Source organism: Pipistrellus hanaki (assembly GCF_964339955.1).
Source record: "Pipistrellus hanaki genome assembly, chromosome: 2".
In the NCBI taxonomy this organism is placed as follows: domain Eukaryota; kingdom Metazoa; phylum Chordata; class Mammalia; order Chiroptera; family Vespertilionidae; genus Pipistrellus; species Pipistrellus hanaki.
In genome coordinates, this window is record NC_140504.1 from 60,409,122 (window position 1) to 60,418,562 (window position 9,441).

At 40.1% G+C, this 9,441-nt stretch overlaps 1 protein-coding gene across 46 annotated transcripts in view; it reads left to right on the plus strand.

The window, feature by feature from the left end:
• The window catches only part of ZBTB20 (zinc finger and BTB domain containing 20), an 818,830-nt gene that overhangs the window by 785,549 nt on the left and 23,840 nt on the right, over positions 1–9,441 (plus strand). The window lies entirely within an intron of this gene.

Consider the following 9,441-nt stretch of genomic DNA (forward strand, 5'->3'; position numbering starts at 1 on the left):
CAGAAACCCTTATGGAGAAAAGCTATAGGGGGAAAAGCCTGATAAAGAATTTACAGGCACAACATCCTTTAAATACATTGAACTTTGACTTAAGATCCTTATAACTGGAAAAGTCCTTGGAGATCCTATACTTTAGTAGTCTCATTTTACAGACAAAGTCATTAGGTAGAGCAGGAATGAGGGTTCTAGTCTGCAGTAAATTCTATATGAACCATTAGCTTGAAGAGGCCACAGCAAGGCCGATGCAGGCTTAAGCTGCATTTGTGGTCCTTGAAATGAAGAGGAGTGATAGACTCACTCTATTATCTATTGCTTATTCTCCATTTCAACATCTAAGACCACAGTCTGTTCTGGGTACTACCTTTTAAAAGGACAATAGACTAATTCAAAGCAGTGTTACTGGGGACACAAAACCTTAGCATATGAATCACAGTTGAAAGGACTGGGATGCTCAGACTGCAGAAGGCTTGGGGCATCATATAAGCCATCCTCAGTCCAGCTTCAGGGACAACATAATGAGGTAGTTAAGCTGAAGCTCTGGAGCCAGATTGCTTCAGTTTGAATTTAGATTTAGTGTCTACTGAACTTGTCACCCTAGGAAAATTACTTAACCTTTCTATACACCAGAGTCCTTGTCAATATCATGGCAATAGTAGTGATAGATATTTAATTTAGTACTGTTTTTAGGGTCAAATGAATTCATCTGTAATGCAGTTATTAAAAATAATTCCTAACCCATAAGCACTCTATAAGTGATAGCTGTTGTTTGCACTATTAAGTTTATGTAAGTTGTTGGGAGGGAAGAGAGGAAGCTTGTTTTGTTTGGGGCCAAAAGGTAGAAATGGACCAATGACTGGAAACAATAAGGAGATTCTTTCCACAAAATAATATGACTGTTGACAGTCAGAGCCACTCTAAGATGGGTTAGACAGCATCCAGAAGATGGGTTAGACAGCATCCAGAGGGAGTGAGTTCCTACAATTATTAGATGTGTACAAGGAGAGAATGGATGATCATTTCCTAAGGATGTTGTAGAAGCGATTCAATCATCGGGTGAGTAGTTGGACAAGATGGTATTTCATCCCTGGATTCTGATTCTAGAGCTAAGATCTGGCCTCCAAGCTTTCCTAGCTCCATAATGGGACAAACACAGAAGCAAGAACCATTAATATCTTCCATATTAGGGACCATATATGTGATAAGATTTCTCATATAGTCTCTTATCCCTAAAAATACCTTTTCCAACCATGATCACTATTTTTGAAATTCTGCTTATGAGAATCCTTTTCTGGTAAACCTGTGGTTCCAGAATATCCCTGTTAAATGATAAATATGTTGCCAGAGAAAAGTTACACATTGAATTACATACAATACATGAAATCAAATTAGTTTCTCAAAGCAACCTTGTTTCTCAGATCAGCTAGCAAGAATAACCAGAGCAACAGACACAGAAAAGGTGCACAACAAGGAAGAGAGCAGCTACACTAGAGCATTAAAGTGAACTTTTCCACTTCTGCAGTTCAACTTAAGTCAGGATATCATGTAAGGACCTTTATGCAAATGAGTTGTTTTTAAAGGTGACAGTTTTCACACCTCCTAAAGAACATACTGATGCACTGCTGAATTTAAGGAGAAAATCAGGTAATGGTGAATCATGATGTTTACTTGGGGTAAATGTGAATGCACTAATATCCCGAGATCAACCAAGGAAATTTTTCATGTGGTATAGTTATCATCATTATTTGGTAAATTAATCAAATAGTAATATTTTTATTTATGTGGCAATTTATGGTTTACAGTGTACTCTCACATAGTTTATGTTCTTTCCTTTTCTAAATAGCTGTCTTATAAACTAAGGATTAAGGGCAAAAAGAAACCATTTGTGGAAGTTTCTTCTTAGCCAAACTTGACTTTGCTGGTCTTGAATAAACATTTCGATTCTCTCCTTCTGTGTGTCTCTTCCAGTAGACCTAGCAGAGATGAAATTCACACATTTTTGTAGATCACATATTGAAATAAGGCTTTAAATTTGCAACATAAAAATTTTAGTGTACTACCAAAAATTGTCTTTTCGATGCATAAACACATTTATCCAATGGATTCACCAGAGGATTCTGTGGTTAACCCAAATAACTAGATTTGCCCATAAGAAAACCAGCAATGGGTTTGCACATTTATGCATCATAGGTTCAAAAGCTACAAGTAAAATCATTTTATAAATCTAAGTAATACTTAAAGTATAGCCTTTGGATATGTAGTAGACTATGAGAGTCTTCAGTAAATTATGAAGGTGTTTGTGTTGTTGTGTATAACTTGGCCACATCTGAGAACAATTAATAATGTTCATATTCACTCTAGCACCTCATTTAAAAGAAACAACACTCTTCTCATTCATCCCAGAATTATTTGGCATGTCAGTTTGCAAGGACCATCTATCTATCAAGACTTTGTCTCACTGAAGGAGAGAGACCATAACCTAACTAACAAAGTTTAAGAATAAGTGGTCTAGATTTTCAAAAGTCAAGACAGCCTGGTCTATGGAAGTACTGCAGGACCTGGGATCCCTGTGGCCCACATCTTAAAACAAAGTTCTTTTAAATTTCTTGGGAAAACATCACAAAAGTTGGGCCTCCCAACTTCACAGAAGCCCAGTAGAAACGATAAAAATTTAGAGCAAAAGGTCCAAATGTTGGTCTAGAAGGACTCCAGAAAGTACTGGGGATACCTGGCAGAGTAGGAATGGATTCGGTGTTCTTACCTATAGTCTAACCGAAAAGAATCCTGCCAATAAATAGTATTAACAGAGCTCAACGAGAAGCAATGTGGGCCCTTGGCACCACAACTCTGTGCATGGTAACTGGCTTTTGAATTTTAGTAGTTCCAAGGTTTAGTGTAAGTGATACTTGCTTTCAACGACTGCAGAAAATCAATTTTGAAATTGGATTCCAAGTAAAATTCTGTGTAGCTGTATGTTAATGATCCACATATTCATTGAAGTGTTTGAGACAAATAAGTAGTGTATGGTATTTACTTTGGAGTAAAGCTCTACCTTAGAGAACCAAGGAAATCCTGGTTATAAAGCATATTCCAAAGTGATTATAATACTAAAACATAGAGTGAGGACATAAGTGAAAGATGATTGTACTGGAATTAGATTATTTGGGTTGAGTTTGGTTTCTCTAATTGTGGCCTTACGCAAGCCACTTAATTTCATAACCCTCAGTTTCTTTGAGTTTAAAATGGAAATAATAATTTGCCTGCCATTTGAGTAGCTGTAAAGGTATGATGCATGGGAGAGCTTTTCATGAAAGGTAAAGTACTACTTAATGTTTAAAAAGATTATCATCATTATTACTTTATCCCCTCCTCCCAGGAGACATTAAGTTTCTTTGCTCTGTATCCAACCTCTGAATAATAAGCTCTCGACATGTTTCCTTCCTCCATGGAATTCAAATTCTGAGGCAATGTGATACTCCTTGGGTTTCCCTTGAACTGCCTTCATAAAATGAACATTTTTTCCCTGATTTATTAAGGGTTATTTTATGAGTAAAAGAAAATCTCTCACCTAATTGCTCTTTCTTCTGCCAAACAAACCATAGTAGGACTTCATCTCTTCTAGGAGTTCCTCATTTTACAGTATATTTAAAAATATGTGAGGAAAGACACCAAGAGTTAAAAGAGAGAGAGAGGGGAAAAAAAGATAACACAAAACATTCTTCCATGGAACAAAGCAGGACTCCTCTATGCTTCCTCCCAAGAGAAAAAAAAACCCACAAAAGTCAGAGGAATGGGAATGGAAAGGAAAGACTGGGGACATGGAAGTGTCAGTGTGGATTGGAAGGCAAGCAACAGGGAAAATTCAAGGATAACTTTGGTTCTGGAAGTGTGAGCCCATGCCAGCCACATGCAAGTTCTCTGATCCAACCCAGATCTACATCAGAACTTCTGGGAATGGGACCCAGAATCTGTTTTAATGAGCCCTGCATCACAAGTTCAGAATCACTTCCCTAGGTGGTCCAGGGGTGATCAAGAGGCTGACATCTGGATGCTTTTGTTACACAGTATTGTTCTCTAGAATACTGCTCATAAGAATCCATGTGTTTGGAAAAAGTAACATGGAGTTATGGATAGCAGCTTGACTTCATTATGTAAGCAGGTATCTCTCATGTGAGAGGTAAGCTAAGTTTCTCAAACTGCCCAGGTACCGTGGCACAAGTACTCCTTCTGCCACATCATAACAGACTGACCTGTTTTACCGTTATGTGGGTGTCTTTACACCTTCCCACTAAAATGTAAACTCTGTGAAAACAAAACAATATATACATATACATATACATATATATTATATATATATATATATATAATACTTCAAATATACTCAGCATAATATATATATTTATATATATCTTATACTTCAAATATACTCAGCATAATACCTTATCTATAATAATCTATAATAATAAAAGCATAATATGCTAATTAGACTGGACATCCTTCCGGGACAACCTTCCAGATGAAGCCAGGGCTTTGAGGGAAGCCTGGGTCCCAAGTGCTAGAGGGAAGCTGGTGCTGGCAGCTGGAGAAAGGAAGGTCTACTCTTGCACAAATTTCATGCATTGAGCCTCTAGTAGGCAATAAACATTCAACAAATATTGATCAATGAATGAATCAAATTCTTCTCTGATAATGTCTAATCATTTCCAAGAGCTCCGGTGCATGAAATTCGTGCATGGGTTGGTGTGTCCCTCAGCCCCGCCTGCACCCTCTCCAATCTGGAACCCCTCGAGGGATGTCCAACCTGGACCTAAACAGGCAGTCGGACATCCCTCTCACAATCCAGTATTGTTGGCTCCCAACTGTTTACCTGCCTGCCTTCTGATTGCCCCTAACTGCTTCTGCCTGCCTCCTGGTCACTCCCTAACTACTCCCTTGCCAGCCTGATTGCTGCCTAACTGCTCCCCTGCCAGCCTGATTGCCCCTAACTGCCCTCCCTTGCAGGCCTGGTCCCTCCCAACTGCCTTCCTCTGCCAGCCTGGTCACCCCTAACTGCTCTCCCCTGCTGGCCTGATTGTCCACAACTGCCCTCCTCTGCCAGCCATCTTGTGGTGGCCATCTTGTGTCCACATGGAGGCAGACATCTTGTGTGTTGGAGTGATGGTCAATTTGCATATTACTCTTTTATTAGATAGGATAGCAATGATAGTAACATAACAATGTCATCAATAGAATAAGAATAGTGAAATCAAAATAATAAAATGATAATTCTCAAACAGAGGCTGGGTTTTTAATTATATCAAGCTGTGGAATAATGAGTGAGCATAAAGTTTGAAGTAAGAAAGTGCTAGTTTTACAACTTTCTGACTGAATAACTTTAGGTAAATTCCATAATCAATCTGAGCCTCAGATTTTTGCCATATAAGATACAGATCTTAATAGTAGTTACTTTACATAGTTGCTCTGAGAACCAAATAACATAATTTATGTAAAAGCACTTAACTATAAATGCTGTAAGTTATCAAACCATTTAGGAACATCATACATTTTGCAGCAGAATCCAGAGAGCAGGAAATTGCCTGGGCTAGGGTCATACTCTCAGCTATTCCTGACTTGTTGAGTGACCTTCAGGATGTTACTATATCTCTCTAATGGACAGACCATATTCTAGGGAGGTTAATATCTAGCCTACTCCTAAAGTTGTAAGAAAAGTCAAGTAATATGGGTGAAATTCCCTGTGATCTTCAAAATTCTGCTTAACACCAAAATATTTCAGTTGTCATTGAAGCCACCAATGTTTTGTGAATGCAGTGTGTCCCCAAGAGGCAATGCCACTCTCCCAGAAGAGAGTGTCATAGGTCAAACTGACATGGGGTTGGCATCCCAGAACTGGAGAGAAAGGCTGGCAGGTGGTTACACCTCAGGTGTGCAGGCCTACCGCCACCTGGACTTCTCAGTAGAGAGCAGATTCTGCAGTCAGTGAGGGCTGATTCCCTCTGAGCACCTTTCCCATTTTCTGCTCCAATCTCGACTTGCCCCATTCAGAGGACCTGTAATTTCAGGGATGCCTTCTGCTTCCTTGCCCGTAGCCACCTTCCCTGATGCCCGCTCTCTCACCACGCACCCAGGTCTGGTCTTCTGACCCCTCACTGTGCTTACCTGAGGAGGCGTTGTGCAGAGAAGATGATGGGGAAGCCTAGAGAATGAGAGACAGGTGGGAACAGTGCTCAGAAAAGTATTCATTGTCCTCTCTGCAGCCCAGGAAAAGCCTAGTTAGAATGAGAAAGAATTAGCAGAATAAATGGGTTCTTATTGAGCTCCCAATATAGAGGTCACTATTCAGAATTGGGGGCGCTAAGCCCATTAGGATATCTTTTACTTGAACTTTGGGCAGAGTCTCTGCATCTGTTAACCTAACAGTATCTTTCTTCTTATTTCTCTCTCTGTTCACTCCCCTCCCCACACCCCCCATGGTGGTAAAGTGTCAGTCCTGGTGCATGAGAAGGAGCTGAAAGTGGCTCTTTAGAGAGCATGCATCAAAAAAGAGAGAAAAGTTATGTGTTCACCACCCTCCCATTGTTGGAGTAGTAAAGACTAGTAAAAGACACTAGCCCCCTCCTCCTTCCCACCTCAATTCCTCTGCTTGTTGTCTGGTTTCTCCATCCCCCAGAGCTCAGTTGTTGCTTGCTAAGAAATCCCCTGTCTGTGCTAATTGCTGACATTTTATTCATGGCACCACTTCTCTCCGTTAGCATAAGAAACTAAGAGTAGTCTGTATACCTTTAACTCCGAATTACATAGCTTCAGTATAGACTAGCTGACACATTGTTTTCCAAATCCTGAGTTGGCTTCCCCACTCCACACAGTCCGTTTCTCCATTGGTTTCGTTTATCGTCAGTTCCTTTGTGCCAAAGAGAACATTTGAATTTTTCTTAAAATGGTCACATACTCTGAGCTGCCTTATCTCTTTAATTTCCAAAATATCTTCACAATACTTACTGTATTACTCTCAAACTACAGATAAGGAAACTGAGGCTTAGAGAGGTTAAGTAACATGCCCAAGTCACCAGCCAAGGAAATTGAATTCATATCTGATTCCTGCATCTGATTAGCCTCAAAGTGGATCATTTTAAAGCTAAAGGGCTTATGTGAGCTTCACCTTCACATTATAATTCTAGTGTCTGTTTTGTACTTCGTGATGTGGTGTTTTGGGTTTTTTATTTTGTTTTTGCTTTAAATCTAACAAACCGGACTTGCCATTTCTGGCCTTAGGTTCAGACTTGGAAAACCATCCACCACCACTCATCTTAACTTCACTTCTCCATACAAAGCAACAGCCAGCAGACCACGTCTCTGCCGTGTATAATGCTGAAAGCCCCTGTGTAACATGGGCTATAAGTAACATGCGGGAAAATATTACTATTTCCATTGAGTGATATTGTTCAAATCCAAACATATAGAAATGAAATTTGTGGATATCCGACTATGCTAAAAATACACCCTATTTAGTAAGACAGTCCCTTTCCTCTAAGGGCCTCCCAAGTGCTTACTTGGCAAACATGTCTCCTCATTAACTGTGATACCATTTTCTGTGGCAGGGAAGGGAACAGCACACTTTGCCCCATTTAAAATGCAGGACTGAGGATGCACTGAGGGATTTAAGCAGGTCAGACACCGACGAGGCCGGGACTGGAATCCTCAGGGGTGGTAGGCCGAGGTGGGCAGAAAGCCACCAAATCTGCAAAGGACCATGACGGGTTTCATCCTGCTCCTCCCTTTCAGAGGGGACACACACCCATAGAAACGAAGACACTGAGAAAGCCCAGGGTTGCACAGGTAACTAAATGCCAAAACACCACTCTGTACATGCAGATACATGCAGATCTGTGCTATGAAGGGAAAGCTGACAACTGTCAAGAAACAACTTACTGGCAGATGAGAAGGGTGTGAAAGTAAAAAGCCTTCATCAGTGACCTTGCCTAGAGGAACAAGGCACTAGAAGGTAAAAGTTTCAGAGTGAAAGCTCTTTAACATAGACAAAGTTTTGACTTCCTAACAGCCAAATACCATCTGGACCTTAAGAAGGCATATGTCGCATTAAAGGTGACAAGTGGGCATGTTTTAAAAGGTAGTTGGCTGGCCTATCATGGTCTCTAAAAGTGTCCCAAGAGCACCAGGAAGGCAAAGACCAGCGTGAGCTCCAAACATGTTTGCAGCTGACAGAAACATTTCAACTAAAAATAACAGGCATGACTCTCTCCCCTAGAGTCTTTCATTTAAAAAAAAATTTTTTTTAATGTATCTATATAAATAAACACCATGCTGAGGCAGAACTCTTCATTTAGGAATGATGCTTCTGAAATTCCCTCATTTTAGTCTGCAAGTGAAACAAATGTTTCTCTTCTAACCCTGTGGTCCTATGGATCATTCTGTCCCAACATTAAGAAAATGAGAAAGGCAATCAGAAGAGAGTTGAGAAGAGCAGGCTGCAGGCCAAAATGTTTGTGAATAAGTAAAGGAAAAAGAGGGCAAAGGTCCGTGAAATTAAGAAATTTGTGGAGTAATTCCTGAACAAAACAGCCATTTCTTACGATCCTGTGCTTTGAAACGTATCCTTTTGTGTTTACAAACACGATGAAGAAGCTGTCTGGTAGGATAAATTTCCATAAAACAGATCATGAGCGTAAAGCATCAGCATGGAGTCTGGCACATACTAAGCACCCAAACATGGTGAGTGTTTTCATCGCCATTATTACTGTCACACCTAATGGGGGGGAGGGGGGAACGAAAACACAAAGGTGCAAATTTTAATTGACATTAACTCAAATTTAAGACATAGATTCCCTACCATGAGGCATTGCCCAGATGTTGAAATATTACCTATAAGAACTTCAAAGGCTTTGAGGTCTTTAGGCTCGATTGTGGGAGAGTACATAGAAGGACTTCTCTGAGGTGGGAAATCAGAAGTGAGGTGGGAGATGGAAACACCGTAATGTAGTTCATCTCGAATGTAAAGAGCAGAGCTGAGAACAAACGGTACTAACAAGAAAAACAAGTCTCTTTATCCAAAGAGATGTCACAGGCCTATGGACGTTTACTTATATCAGAACACCTCGTGGGGCCATTCATTGACAATATTTATACTTACCTTACTGTTTTGTTTTGTTTTTTATCAAGCTCGATAGTTGGGTTTCTTAAGTCAGCAACAAACCAAAGCAGTAAACTGAAGGGAAAGAAAAGTTCCAGCCAACAGACTGAGCGTAAAGGAGAAAACTATTTTTTAAAATTGACCCAAGAGTTCACAAAAAGCATATGGAAACATTTAATGGGCAGCAGAGAGAGGGAAGGTAGTGTTGTAATAAGAACACCGTGCAAGTATTCCCACACCACCCTTGGTGGTCTGCAAAGTGATTTCACATGTTTTTTCATGTCAACACCAGCCCAGTG